Raw genomic sequence first — 15643 nt, 5'->3', positions numbered from 1 at the left:
GCGCCATTCGACGGCCAACACCGCGGTTCCTGGTGTGTCCGCTGTGCCGTGCGTGTGATCATTGCTCGTACAGCCCTCTCGCAGTGTCCGGAGCAAATATGGTGGGTCTGACACACCGGTGTCAATGTGTTCTTTTTTCCATTTCCAGGAGTGTATATATATATATATATATGAGGGGTATCTGAAGTAGCTCTCTCAACATCGGTGTATGTTGGGAGGAATTGACATCCGTCAGTCGACGGTACGCGTATGGAATAGGAAGCAGAAGAACATGGGAATCGGCATACTCTATACCACCGACGTTCGTAAATGTAAAATCCAAACGCAAAAACGTCATTTGCTATGACTAAAATATCAGTGATTCGGAATTGGATTCAATTAACTCGAACAAATACGTGGTTATGACAATTTGTTGGGATACGGAAGGGAATGGCATAGGGCCAATGGCATGTATAGCAGGTGGTAGACTTCGGTTCATTGCTAACCTACTGGAAAAATGCAGTCCACAAAGGAGACTGCTTGCAAACCATTGTCCAACACATCCTAGAATATAGCTACAGTGTATGGGATCGATAACAGATGAGAGTAAAAGGGGTACTGGAAGTATACAAAGAAGGAGAGTACGAATGATCTTCAGTTGTAGGAGATCATCACAGAGAGGATGAAGAAAACTACATTTACTGCTGCTTAAAAAAAAACACCAATTATCTCGCGAAAACCTTACACAATTCCAAGAACGAGTATTGAGTGAGGAATGTATGAATATAATAAGTGTCGTTCCCGTAGGCGAAGATAAGCTGCATGAAGACGATCGCAGAATATGGTATTGTCTGCAAGAAGGTTGCAAAGACAGTCGATTTTAGCGAAATGCAGGAAAATCTAAGGGAGATCGACAACTTCTTGGTGCAAAGAATGGCAGTAGAACGCACTCGCTAATAAACGTATCGCTTAGCGCATAAACAGGCGAAGAGACCCATTACTGTTTCACTACGCTATTCGTGATAAACCGTTGGATACAGTAACAACCGTAAAACACCTACGACTAATCGTCCGCAGTGACCTAAAGTGGAACGAACCCGTAAAACTAATGGTGGGAGGAGCAGATGTCAGTCTGACGATATTAAGTAAGTGTAATCCTTGCACGAAAAAAGAGACTTAAATACACTTATATGACCGGTTCTTCAGTACTGCTCGTCAGTCCGGAACACTTACTAGGTTGAATTAACAGAAAAGATACACGAGATGTAACGAAGGGCGGCAGGTTTCGTCACTGAGTCGTTTAGTCGGCGCCAGAGCGTTGTGGATATGCTGAGGAAAACTCGATGGCTGTCGCTACAAGTTGTGTACCACGGAGACGTTTACTACTGAAGTCCCCAAACCGTAAGTTCTAAGAAGAGTCTGAAAGGGTATTAGTTCCTCCAACGCATGTCTCGCGAAATGAGCAAGGCGAGAAAATCTCAGAAATTATAACACGTGTGGCGAATGGAATAAGAAGCGAATGAGGCAGAAAGAATGATAATGTAGCCACAGGAGAGAATGATAATGTAGCCAAGATTATTTGCGGAGTATAGATTCACACGCAGAAATGCTGAAGAACCTGAACTGGCACATGCTTGAACATAGACGGCAACTATCACCAGAATGCCTACTTACAGCGGTTCGAGAAGAACCATTGGGATCGCGAATAATTTACACTGCGAACAGAGGCATGTAAGCGATCACTCTTGCCACACTCTACTCGAGAATATAACAGGAAGAATCTCAACTAAGTGGCATAGTGCGAAGTACCCTGTGCCATGTATCTCACAGTAGTTTACGCGATGTAGCTGTAGAACTGGAGTCAGTTAAGTAATATGAATAGCTGGGCATGTTAATATGTGGTGATGTGATATGGAATTAGCGCATAGTCTCAGTTGCAGGTAGAGAAGGTGGAAAATTTCCATTGCTAAGAGACTGGGAAAATGCAGTGGTGCCGAAGCCACAAGGTCTTGAATAAGGAGGAGCTATGGAAGAATGTCATTTGTGTAAGAAAATAAAACACCTACAACCCTCCTTACGATGTAAATTATTGTATGGCTGAGCTGATAGTTGATGGTTGGAGAGACAACACCGCGATTACAGGTAGTCTGCGAAAACCAGTCATTGATGTTTGCCAGTGATGCATCGTGTGTACGAATGGTAGCATCAGCTAAGGCCTGAAGGTGGTGAACTGAAGCACCAAAACAGATAGCCAAACAATAACTGACGTCATATGAACGGCTGTAGGTGTTTCATTTTTTACATAAGTGAAGGCCGAAGTCCCCCAGACCTCCAATGGCAAGGGTGGACATGCAGAAACTGAATGTCATTCGGTCGGTTGCATACTGTTTCCAACTTCTGGTCGTGTTTACGTTCCAAGAGTGAAACGCGACGGTGATTTGGTGATCATCTGGACATCCCTATCGTGGTATTCAATAGGCCAGAAGGCTACTTTGTTAGGTCAGATTACTGTCAGGAATCATGTGACAATTTATGCTGATAAGGTCCATCCCGTGGCACAATGTTTGTTCCCCAATGGCGACACACAGATACTTCACCTATCAGTGGGCTGCCACATTTTATTTTAGTACTCCTAGCGCCGTGGTGGACGGAAACTATAAAGGAAGTTTAGGAGTGGGATTAAATAAGTGTGAAAGGATATCAATGATAAGATTCGCTGATGACACAGCCATCTTCATTGACATCTTCTGCTGAACAGAATGAGCAGTACAATGATTGAAAGTAAATGGAAAAAAGACGAAAGTGGTGAGGAGTAGCAGTAATGAGAATATCGATTAACTTAACATCAAAGCTTGGGGCGACAAAGTAGACGAAGAGTAGAAATTCTGCTACCTTCGAAGCAAAATAACACATCACGCACAAAGCATGGAGGACATAAAAAGCAGATAAGCACAAACAGACGAGGCTTACCTGCGGAAGATAAGTATACGGTTATCAAATATCGGTATTAATTTGAGGAAAAAATTTCTGAGAATGTACGTCTGGAGTATAGAAAGTGGACCATCTACTGTGGGAAGACCATAAAAGAGGGTATCGAAGAATTTGAGATGTGGTGCTGTAGAAGAATGTTGAAAATTTGATTGACTAATAAGATAAGAAATGAGGTGCTTCTCTGCTGAATCGGCGAGGACAGGAACATGTGGAAAACGCTGACAAGAAGAAGGGAAAGCATGATAGCACATATGTTAAGATTTCAGAGAATAACTTCCTTTATTCTTGAGGGAGCGGCAGATGGTAAAAACTGTAGTGGAAGAATGAAAATATCCACCAGATAATTGAATGAGATGGGTGTAAGTGCTAGTCTGAAATGAAGAGAGTGGCTCACGTGATGAATTTGTGGTGGGCCCTGTCAAACCAGTCAGAAGATAGATGGCGGGAATAAAAAGAAAATGTGACTCGCTATGGTACTGCGTGGAAGGCACTTCAGTGTGTTCGTGATAATGAAAAATTTCTGATTACACTTCGCACGTGGTACAATAGAAGTACCCTCTGCCACGTACTACACATTGATTTCTGAGGGTAACGAATTCTTTTGAACGCTTTTGCAGTCGAAAAGCTATATTTTGACTCGTTGAGCTACTCAAAAAATGATCCCTGGCACATTATGCAATGAAAGTAAAAGAAGTATGATACCTTCTTTTTTTTAACCCTTATGTCCAACAGCATCCAAATTGTAAACAACGATTTGTATAGGCGCTTCAGCATGTCTGTGGTATTCTCCTTCCGCTTGAGTTTATTGTCAAGTTGTAATCTAAAGAATTAAACACCGTCAACCTCTTCTACCTGCTTCTAGTCGTATTTCAGATATTTGTTTGGAGTAAACCTTTTACAGGTACTGAACTGCATGTACTGTGTTTTTTTCACAGTTTAATGACGAACAACTGACTGGGAGTCATTCATTACTGTGCTTGAAAATTTCATCTTTCTAAAACTATACTTTATTTGCTACAGTATGTGATCAGAAGTATGGAGGCACCTGTTATTGGACATTAATATAGGGTGTGACCACCGTCCATGTTTACGACGGCTTGACCTCTGCTATGGACAATGCAATAAGGTCTCTGAATGTCTGTGGAGGAACGGAAGCCAATTGTTCCTCAAAAGCCGGAATCAGAGAAGGTAGTGACATTAGGCGCTGGGGTCCCAAGTGAAGTCGACATTATGGCTCATCCCAAAGATGTCCCATTGGGTTCAGTTCAGGACTCTGCCGAGACCAGTCCATTTCAGATATGTTACTATCCATAACCTTTGTCTCGCAGATATTTCTTTACGACAGGGTGCACTGTCATCTCGATACAACCATCGTCTCCAATCTGTTCCTCTACTGTGCGCAGTATACAAAGCTGTAAATGCGGCCGGCCGCAGTGGCCGAGTGGTTCTAGGCGCTTCAGTCTGGAACCGCGAAACCGCTACGGTCGCAGGTTCGAATCCTGCCTGGGGCACGGATGTGTGTGATGTCCTTAGGTTAGTTAGGTTTAAGTAGTTCTAAGTTCTAGGGGACTGATGACATCCGATGTTGAGTTCCATAGTGCTCAGAGCTATTTGAACCAGCCTGTAAATGCGTCACGTTCTTCTGCATTTAGCAGTTTCTTAAGTACAGTAAGGGGACCATGTCGTGACCACGAAAAACGCTACGGTACAGTAACACCACCTCTTCTGTACTTCACTGTCGGCACTACAGATGATGGCAGATAACGTCCTCCAGCCATTCGCCACACCTAAAACCTTTAACTATATTTCCACAAGGTACAGCGTGATACGTCACTGCAACTAACTGGTTTCCAGTCATCCTCTACCCAGTGGTTTCGGTGTTTACACCACCTGAAGCGTCGCTTAGCAATGACTGCGGAAATGTGTGGCTTACGAGGAACTCCTCATCATTGTAACCCGTTCTTTGTAACTCCCTATACACAATCATAGCCTGCTGGTAGTACCTTTCAGCTCACGAGTGACTCCCTCCAGTGATTTCACGATGTCTTTTGGAACCACCCTCCACAATGCTTTGCAACTCCCGGTCGTCAGTACACGAGATCTGCTTAGCTCTTGTTGTGTTGTGGTCTTTCCTTCTCGATTCCACTTCACAGTCATATCGCCAACAGTCCACATGGACATCTTTAGAAGGGATGAATTTTCGCAGCTGTATTTGCCACTCAGGTGAAATCCAGCTACTAGTCCAAGTTCGACGTCACCGAGGTCTCCTGCTGTTACTGCTTCTCTTACTTATTACAAGACACTGCTCCTCTTCTTTTATATTGGCGGGTCCGCTTCTCATGGCATCTAAAGGCGAATACCACATAAAATAGGAGTGTCTAGATACTTTTGATCAGATAGCCTATTTATTGCAGTGTTCGTATAATCTGGAAATAAAACAAACACAACAAAAAGTAAGGGACCTAAGATGGATCCTTGTAGGACACCACATCTAATGAGGGCCACAGTATGAAGTAGCCTCTTCCAAGCACTGCACAGTGGTTTAGCGAATACAGATGTAGCCGCTACTGGTCAGAGGTACACCGAGGTCTCATGCTGTTACAGCTTCTCCACTGATTACACAATACTGCGTCTCCGTAAATGCTGGTAGGTCCTCCTCTCGTGGCATCTACAGGGTGAAAGTTATTTAAACCGACAAACTCTGGGAAGTTGTAGGGGTCATAAAAACAAATATTTTTCCCTAATGTCATTTTTTCCTATGAGGATTATTTAAACTTGTGGAAGCCGTATTACGCTCTTCAGTTGTTAGAGGCCGTATTACGATCCTCAGTAGTTAGAGGGCGTATTACGCTCTTCAGTTGTAGGTAACTGCTGTCCACCAGTGTAGTAGTGCATTGTCTCTGTTTACTAATGGAGCGATACTCCTGGAGTGAGTACACTGATATGATTGGTGCGTACTACGTAGCGCACCACAACGGACGAGCTGCACAGCCGATTTATCAACAACAATATCCTAATCGCCGTATCCCGCATCATACGACCTTTCGTACTGTGTACCATCGTCTGCGTGAGACCGGATCATTTAGCAGATTACCTGGAAAGGGACGCCGTCGCATGGTAAGAACGCTGCAATTTGAGGAAGCTGTCATGCAGCATGTGGAGCGGGATCCTTCAATCAGCACTCGTGCAATTGCAGGTAACGTGGGGACTAATCAGACGAATGTAAAAACAGTCCTTCGAGAGCAATTGTTACGTCCATTTCACTTACAGCGTGTCCACAACCTGGAACCAGTTGATTATTCACCTAGAGCACAGATTTCGCAGTGGTACCTGGAACAGTGTGAAATGCATCCTACATTTCCATCCTCTGTGTTGTTTACCGATGAAGCAACGTTCAGGGGTGATGGAGTCTTCAACATGCACAATTCGCATGTTTGGAGCGAGGATAACCCACATGCTACAGTTACTAGCGCTCATCAAGTGAGGTTTTTCGTTAATGTGTGGGTCAGTGTTCTTGATGACTGTTTAATTGGGCAGTATCTGCTACCTAGGCCATTAAATGGCAAGCACTATTACAATTTTCTCGCCAGAGCATTACCAGAATTGCTGGAAGACGTCTTGCTCCCTACAAGACAACGCATGTGGTTCAAACATGACGGGGCACCGGCACATTTCAGTCGTTGTGTGCGTCGATTCTTGGACCGCCGGTTCCCAGAAACGTGGATTGGCAGAGGTGGTCCTGTACCATGGCCTGCTCGATCCACAGATATGTCCCCTCAGGAGTTTTTTGTGTGGGGAGAGATGCACAACCTTGTTCACGCAACTCCTGTTTCATCAGAAGAGGATCTGGTTGCTCGGATAGTAGCAGCAGCAGGAACAATTCAGGATACTCCTGGGGTTTTTGCCCGTGTCAGACAGAACATGATCCGACGGTGTAACCTTTGTTTACGTGTGAATGGAGGCATTATTGAAAATCTACTGTAATTGGTATTGGGTTGTGTTAATGCGTTGTCTCTTGGTCATAAAAAAAATGGAAAAGTGTTTGTTGGTTTAATTAATTTGCTGCCAGAGAAATCTTCCTCTACCAGTTTAAATACTCCTCGTAGGAAAAAATTACATTAAGGAAAAATATTTGTTTTGATGTCCCCTACAACCTCGCAGAGTTTGTCGGTTTAAATACTTTTCACCCTGTAGAGGTGAAAACCGGCGAATATAGCAGTGTTCGGATAATTTTAATCAGAGTCTATTTATTGCAGTGTTTGTATAATCTGGAAATAAAACAAACACAAGAAAAAGTAAGGGACCTAAGATGGATCCTTGTGGGACAGCACATCTAATGAGGGCCACAGTATGAAGTAGCTGCTTGCGCGCACTGCACAGTGGTTTAGCGAGCCCAGATGTAACTGGTACTGGTCTGAGACACACCGAGGTCTCATGCTGTTACTGCTTCTCCACTGATTATACAATAGTGCCAGTCTCCTTTTATGCTGGTGGGTCCTCCTTTCGTGGCATCTGAAGGTGAATACCGCCAAATATACCAGTGTGCGGATAATTTTAATCAGACTCTATTTATTGCAGTGTTTGTATAATTTGGAAATAAAACAAACACAAGAAAAAGTAAGGGACCTAAGATGGATCCTTGTGGGACAACACATCTAATGTGGGCCACAGTATGAGGTAGCCTCTTCCGCGCACTGCACAGTGGTTTAGCGAGCACAGATGTAGTCGCTACTGGCCAGAGACACACCGAGGTCTCATGCTGTTACTGCTTGTCCACTGATTATACAATACTGCCAGTCTCCTTTTATGCTGGTGGGTCCTCCTCTTGTGGCATCTAGAGGTGAATACCGCCGAATATAGCAGTGTCCGGATAATTTTAATCAGAGTCATTTATTGCAGTGTCTGTATGATCTGGAAGTAAAACACAAGAATTGTAAGGGACCTAAGATGGATCCTTGTGGGACAGTACATCTAATGAGGGCCACAGTATGAGGTAGCCTCTTCCGCGCACTGCACAGTGGTTTAGCGAGCCCGGTTGTAGCCGCTAGTGGCCAGAGACGCCCCAGAGGCTGCGGCGGCGGCTACTGTACTGCGGCGGAGGGCCCCGCGCGGCCGCCCTTCCTCCCACCAGCGGCCGCCCTCCCTCCACACGGCCGGGTCTGCGGCCGCGGGCCGCCTGGCTCACTCTCACTCTTATAGCGGGCGGTGCGCGGGTCGCCGCTCAGTGGCGAACCTCACTTCTGCTGCCTCTGCACCTCTGCAACACACCGCACTACACTACACGGCGCGACACTGCTCACATCGTCGTCCAGAGGAAGATGACCGGCGGCCCCCCGCCTGCGACACCGACCGTCACCATCACCAGCAACCGCGACGCGGCCCCGCCACCGCCTGCCGCTACCAGCTGTTAACCACCCGCGGCCTCCAGCGCGCCCACAACAGAGCGCCGACAGCACTCACAGCTGCCAGTCGTCACACGGGAATCGTTCCGACAGCTACTCCCGCCGCGCGGAGGACTCGACCGGTGCCATTGCCTATATACTTTCACTACACATCTCTCGAGGACATGTTCCGCGGAGCGGCCGAGTAGCGAGAGTTTCGTGTGCCGTACGCCGTCCGGGATCCGCCGTTTTACTGGGACTGGGCTGCAGACATGTGCGCCTGAGCTGCTGCCACTGTGTCCTCTGAGCCGCCACCAGCCACAGGCGTCGGCGACAGGACGGCGAGCGCCGCAGCGAGAGGTAAGCCAGCGAGCTCGACCGAGCCGTGAGCGAGTTTCACTTTTTAAAAGCCAAGGTGCCGATCTGCACGAACTGGCACAGCCGCCGGCTGACGCGGCACTCAGCTGTCGGCTGCGGCTCCACGCGCGCGCCCTCACACACTCTCTACTCACAACTACGCAAAGTATTTACATTTCGGCTCTGCAACTACTGAAAAAAATGTGTATTTATAGTTCCATACCCGTCTCGTTTCATCGTCAGCGGTAGCATTTTTGTCTGATTTTCGCTTACATCTGCAAGTGTCGTTCTGCTTTGCACATTTTTCAGGCGCTCTGGCGTTTAAAACACATTGCAATAACAGTCCACAGAAGCTGCTTTTTAGTATCTTTGCTATGTATTGCTACCGGTTTCGAGCGCGACTCATTTTCAGGCGGTACCCAAATATAATCAAGCTATCATCAATACACACATTTTCAAACTTTCGATGGTTTTCATCAGCCTAATTTACGTTCCTTGTACAGTAGCACAGCACTTACGGCCTCGTTAGGTAACTTCTTGAATATATATTTTCTATGCTGTTCTGTAGCAACAGATTATACACGGTGTCCCAAAAAAGAACAAATGGCTCAAATGGCTCTGAGCACTATGGGACTTAACATCTGAGGTCATTAGTCCCCTAGGCTTAGAACTACTTAAACCTGACTAACCTAAGGCTATCACACACATCCAAGCCCGAGGCAGGATTCGAACCTTCGACCGTAGCGGCCGCGCGGTTCCAGTCTGTAGAATCTAGAACCGCTCGGTCACTCTGGCCGGCCAAAACAGAACACCTACAAGGTTTAAATACAGGTTCCTTACATCAAACCAAGAAATAAATGTGTAGTAAACATGGGCTTTAAAATGCATACTTCAAAAGCTATGACCATTAGCGACGGTGAACAAGTGCTCATAGCTCCTAGGATGTGCATTTTAAACCCTATCTTCACTAGACATTTTTCTGTTGGTTTGGGCCGGCCGGAGTGGCCGTGCGGTTCTAGTCGCTACAGTCTGGAACCGAGCGACCGCTACGGTCGCAGGTTCGAATCCTGCCTCGAGCATGGATGTGTGTGATGTCCTTAGGTTAGTTAGGTTTAATTAGTTCTAAGTTATAGGCGACTGATGACCTCAGAAGTTATGTCGCATAGTGCTCAGAGCCATTTGAACGATTTTTTTTTTTTTTTTTTTTTTTTTTTTGTTTGGTCCATGCCACCTTCTCCCAAAACATGTAAAGCAAAATCCTTGCAGTAGAAGAGACTTGTTTCACAGCAGCGAAGATCAACAAGTTCTCACAGCTCTTAAGGTATGCGTATTAAACCCAATGTTTACTACACATTTTTTCATTGTTATTGTTTTGATGTGAGAAACATGTCTCTAAGGCTTGCCTGCGTTTATTTTGTTTTTTTTTTAGGTGGGGGGCGGGGACACTCTGTAAAAAATGCATTGTAGTGACAGCCCACCAGAGCTGCTTTTTTATGTCTCCTTTAATAACTACTACCTCTTTCGAGCGTGGCACTAATTTCGCTTTGGCATGCGTCACAAAAGACTTATTCACGTGAAACAGTACAAAAATTTTGCAACATTAGTGTTCATTTATGTCTCTCTTGGCTAAACTTGTAAACTTAAACAAACGCCTGAACTCAGTTCCTCCAATCCTAGGCAGCATATCGAGCAACAAGTTTCCATCGGCGAACTCGATCAGCTCCCAGTTCACGTCCGCGCATTGGAGATCCTTTGCAAAAGTTTGTTTCCAGGTGTTAGGAGCTCTTCCTCTACTTGCGTATCCATCCATTGGTTTCCACAACACTGCTGATTTCGCGATTTATCCATCTTTCGAGCGTAGAAGATACCCAGCAATCTTTAGTGTTCTTTCAGCAATATACTACACCGGTTTCGTAGACCACATCGTCTCAGCACGTCATAATCTGAAATGAGGAGCGTTAGCTGGTCTTCAGAACTCGCCCCATAACCGTTGGTGAAAAATATCAAGCATGTGCGCTGATTCTGCTGACATTTTCCAGGTCTCACGTGTGTGTATTGGCCATTGGGACGATGACAGAGTACAGCCGAAACCTTGTGAACATACTTACAGAGTCTACATGCAAAATGGATCTCTTTCATTGGAAAACTACAGAAGGTCTGCCAAAACTCCTGGTGATGTCTGCATCTACGTCCACGTTTTTACAGATAACGCTGCCGAAATACGGAAATCGGTCAACATCTTGCAGTACCTTTGCTACACTACAATCTGAGAAGGTGCACATCGTTTTTGTTTTATCACTATTTATTTTTAGCCGTACTGAACTCTCCATTTCATCCAGCTTGCTAGTCAGTAGTTGTAAAATTTTTGGTGTTTCTGCCACAACAACGACGTCATACGCAAAATTCAGATTCGAAACACTAGACTGATCTTTCAGTCGTATGCCCATGTTGGAGTTGTCCATAGATTTTCTCATTACGAAATCTACGACTAATATGAAAATGTATGGTCAAATTGCATCCTTGTCTGATGACACCTTTAAGAATAATTAAGGAAGGGTCTTCCCTTCTGCTATTCTATTCAGCAACTTGAATCTAGGTACAGGTTTCTGAAAACAGCAGTGAGATGGTTAGCAACTCCATTAACCGCTTTTTAAAAAAAGAAATCAACGAACTTTAGCTGCAGCGGCCAGTTGAATTTCATCAAAATATTGTTCCATTACTTTACGTTTCAGCAAAAAAAAGCACTAAATAAACACTAGTGATGCAATATTTTTAATAAATGAAAAGCACCAGTTTGCTTTTGTTCTGCAATATTACTTTTATTGTTAACCGGTTTTCGGCTTACAAGGCCATCTTCAGATATTTGCTGAGTATTATCACCAAAGAAGTTAAATGCTAGCAGACACCATTGGAAGAGAAGTAACTTCTTTGGTGATAATACTCAGTAAATGTCTGAAGATGGCCTTGTAAGCCGAAAACCGGTTAACAATAAAAGTAATATTGTAGAACAAAAAAATGGTTCAAATGGTTCTGAGCACTATGGGACTTAACATCTATGGTCATCAGTCCCCTAGAACTTAGAACTACTTAAACCTAACTAACCTAAGGACATCACACAACACCCAGCCATCACGAGGCAGAGAAAATCCCTGACCCCGCCGGGAATCGAACCCGGGAACCCGGGCGTGGGAAGCGAGAACGCTACCGCACGACCACGAGCTGCGGGCAGTAGAACAAAAGCAAACTGGTACTTTATATTTATTATAATGTTGTTCTACCAAGAACCGACGGAATATTCTGCTAATATGATGCAATATTTTTATCGAATCTCACGCCAAGAAATATGTTGTGCTGTAATTCAATGTGAAATTAGTCCAAAAACCCAGTTCCAACCGCAGGAATAACTGGAGAATGAACGACACTTGAAGATGTAACCGGAAATCAGACAAAAATGCTGCTCCTGAGTATGTTCTAAATCAACAAATCAGAACACGTAATGGGAAAGTAGATACTCGCTTTTTGCTAGTCACAAAGAAGGACTTCAAAACAGCTTTAATAATTGCAAAGCATCTACGTGCACTATGGCCACATAAGCTTTGGCTCTTTAGTCAGTGATTGACGGAACATGAGACGAGCCCTCCACTAGCCACTATAATCTGACTTTTCAGCAGGTGCAATCTGGATGAGGATGGGCTTCACACAGGAAACATTAGGTTCCTTATTTTAATGAGGATAAACTGGCACAGTGGCGTGCTATTTGCTTTATTACTTGTTTCACTCTCCGCTCAGCACTATCGTCTGTAGAGAGAATAAGTCAAACAATATGCGACTTGTGGCGAATTATGTGCACGTTAATTCCTAACACCCGCAGCATCGGCTGCAGCTGATGCCTTTGTTGAATTTATTTTGTCAACACACGTCTCGTTTCTGTCAGATGACACTTGCATTATCCATTTGATTAAATAGAAGGTCCAGTTGCACCAAAATAAATTACTAAGTTTCTATGTAACTGGAGCTGCTATTTAACCAAACAGTTAAGTAGAAACGTAATAATTTTTTTAATGCAACTGACCTGCCATTTAGTGAAACATCATGACTCCTGTAGGCTGCACGTTATTCTGAGCTTTCACTACCAAATTGAAACACTTCAGTAATTTCGTCTCCGACTAACATTCTCTACGGATAAGCGAGCATGAAAGAATTTCTTGTCAGCCGCTGGTGCGTTTCTGAACGTGAAATACGCTGTTCATCTTTAGTCATTTACCCGCAACTTTTGGTTTCACTTTTCAGTTGTGTTCTGTCGTATGCCTTCATGATCTAGTTACTATGGACATTCTACCCATTGCTATCTGACATATCGCTATATTAAATACTGTATCTTAGCTATCAAATGTCCCTACAATTTCGGTCCTATGTAGAGCGGCAAAGGATTTTGATAGCAATCATTGGCACTGAAAGTCTAAAGTGATTTATAAACTTTGAAACACTTATTAATTAACAAATGTCCATTCAAAATCATAATTTTACTATCCAATTGCACTGTACTCCATCTTAGACGTTTATGGTACTTTTCACTGTGGGTGTTCATTCACGGTATCTTGATGCTAATAGTGGGCAAATTTCCGCGCAGAGTGAGGAACATAAAAAGTTCTTATATATTTCTTTGATACTTCCTCCTAGATGATACCGGCTGATGAAAAGAATGGGTGGTCACTATGTCAAACTGAACATTTGTTGACTATTTGCAATTCCGATCTAGTATTTTACAGCGATCCATAACCTTTTCGTTCGCCCAAAACAATGCCTGTTCTCAACTGTCCCTAACAATATTAACTGGAAGGAAATAGCATTTTTGTTTCTTTGTTTCTTGTGGAAAACTACGCGACTTCATTATTCTTTTTATTTCAATGTACGTTCGTTTTAAATCATCAAAATTTTGGTGCGCAGCTTTGGACAACACTGACTCGAAGTAGTTGAGGCCTCTCGACCGCTCATATATGTCGATTACTGTTTTTGTGTCTAGAAAGTTCTAAGAGCGCTTCTAGTGACAGTGTTTTAGAGCGATAAACTCCGTATCATCAACGTCCGTAGTCATTTGTATTCTTATTTAAACATTTAGACTACTCTAACTTAGTTGGGTAGATCACGTAACTAATAAGGAGATAGTGAACAGAATTGGGGAGACGAGAAATCTGTGGTACAACCTGACCAAAAGGAGATGTCGGTTGATAGGACACATTCTGAGGCATAAAGGGATCACCAATTTAGTACTGGAGGGATGTGTGTGGTAAAAATCGTAGAGGGAGACGAAGACAGTCTTTGGACTAAAGACCACAACAACAACAACAACAACAACTTAGCCATTCTCCGCGGACTCTGTATTCAACTTCCGTGTCGGAAAAGCTTGATGAGCCACGTTTTGCATTTGCTTCTCCGGCAGTAAATTGTTATAAGTAATTCCTGGGGGTTTCGTACTTTCATCCCAAATCCTAGTCCATATTGGGCGAGCGTGTAATAGTCACAGAAGAGTTGTTGCACCCGTCACGCAGATGGAAAGAAGGGAACTCCTCGAGAGTACAGGCAGAAGACAAGCTCAGTTGGCGAAAAGAGGTGGGGAGAGAGAACAATGATCTGATCTGTTGGAGGAACCATCTCTCCGTTTGTCAGAAGTGCTTCAGGAACACCTCACTCTGGATGGCTGCACATGGAACTGAACTTCTACGCTCTTCATTAGGCGTTTTATTTTTCGTTGGGCTAGATCCAGGACCTCTTTATAACCTACTCTATCAGTACTTCCAGGGTCTTAATGAGAAACGTAAATTATTGAAACATGTGAGCGACGATATCTTCCAAGCTAGCGAACAGGAAGATCTGCAAGCTGACGATACCTGTCAGTTCTCACTATGTGAGACATACTGAAACTAGCGAACGAATAGAGTTTTGGGTCACGCAGACGCAATACGAAAGCGCCTGAGTGCTTGGCCAACATAAAACTTCTACTCGGAGCAACCTGTCGTGCCTTGAGGGCTAACTGCAACCACGGAATTTCATACGCGTTTGTGTACTGTCCCAGACCGCCAGCTGTTGGCAGCGGGCGGTGAATCAGCCGCCAGCGGACGGACGCCTTAGCTGGCGGGCCGTGGACAGTTTCGAGACGCTGACGGCGCCGGCGGTTTCGTTAGCGACGCTCTCGTAATGAGCCAGTCAGTCACTTTCTCGTTAGTGCCACTCTGGCCGCACTTCTTACCCGCCCGCCGCCAGTCTCCGCCGAGACTCGGGTGTCTCAGTGTCGTGTGCACCGCCGCACAACGCTCTGGACGCGACTGTGCTGGCCGTTTGTGATATAGCTCTGCCCAGAACCCGGGAAGGGCGCTGATTGTAAGTAATGGTCCTTCTTGTATATCCCGTATAAACTGTTCACATGTTAACTGGTTCTTCCGTCGCTTCTTGGTAGAATAACGTCATAATTATAAATGAAAAGAACACAATTGTGGATACTGTACAGTTTTTATTTCATTAACCGGTTTTCTGGTTACAAGGACATCATCAGACTGCAACTGGCTATCGTCCTCAAAGACGATAAAAACTGACGAACTAAGGTATTACTCACGGAGAGTTGCCAACACGGAGTATACGTCATATTCGACAGTGTGCTGATAACATAATATAAAATGTTAAATAGTAAATAAATATAAAGGGAACAAACGAAAAAAATAAACATTGAACGTGTGTGTGTATGTGTGTGTGTGTGTGTGTGTGTGTGTGTGTGTGTGTCTGTACGTGTGTGTGAGAGAGAAGGTAGGTGAGTCGCTGTGTGTGTGTATTTGTGTGTGTACGAACTTAGAATGAAATGTAAGGAAAGGGGGGACAACATTATCAAAGAATTGCACTCAACAGAAGACTACTTCTACATGTGTGAAAACAACGTAATAGAT

The 15643-nt window shown here is 44.3% G+C and overlaps 1 protein-coding gene across 1 annotated transcript in view; it reads left to right on the top strand.

Moving 5' to 3' along the window:
- The first annotated feature begins 8160 nt into the window (after nucleotides 1-8160).
- LOC124619259 (A disintegrin and metalloproteinase with thrombospondin motifs 1) overlaps nucleotides 8161-15643 on the top strand; it is a 474635-nt gene continuing 467152 nt past the window's right edge. Inside the window, exon 1 of the mRNA XM_047145524.1 lies at nucleotides 8161-8711. The gene's annotated coding sequence lies outside the window, so the exon portion shown is untranslated. The remainder of the gene's footprint in view (nucleotides 8712-15643) is intronic.

This window comes from Schistocerca americana, chromosome 6, assembly GCF_021461395.2.
Source record: "Schistocerca americana isolate TAMUIC-IGC-003095 chromosome 6, iqSchAmer2.1, whole genome shotgun sequence".
Classification (NCBI taxonomy): domain Eukaryota; kingdom Metazoa; phylum Arthropoda; class Insecta; order Orthoptera; family Acrididae; genus Schistocerca; species Schistocerca americana.
This window is presented reverse-complemented; position numbering and strand designations above follow the sequence as displayed.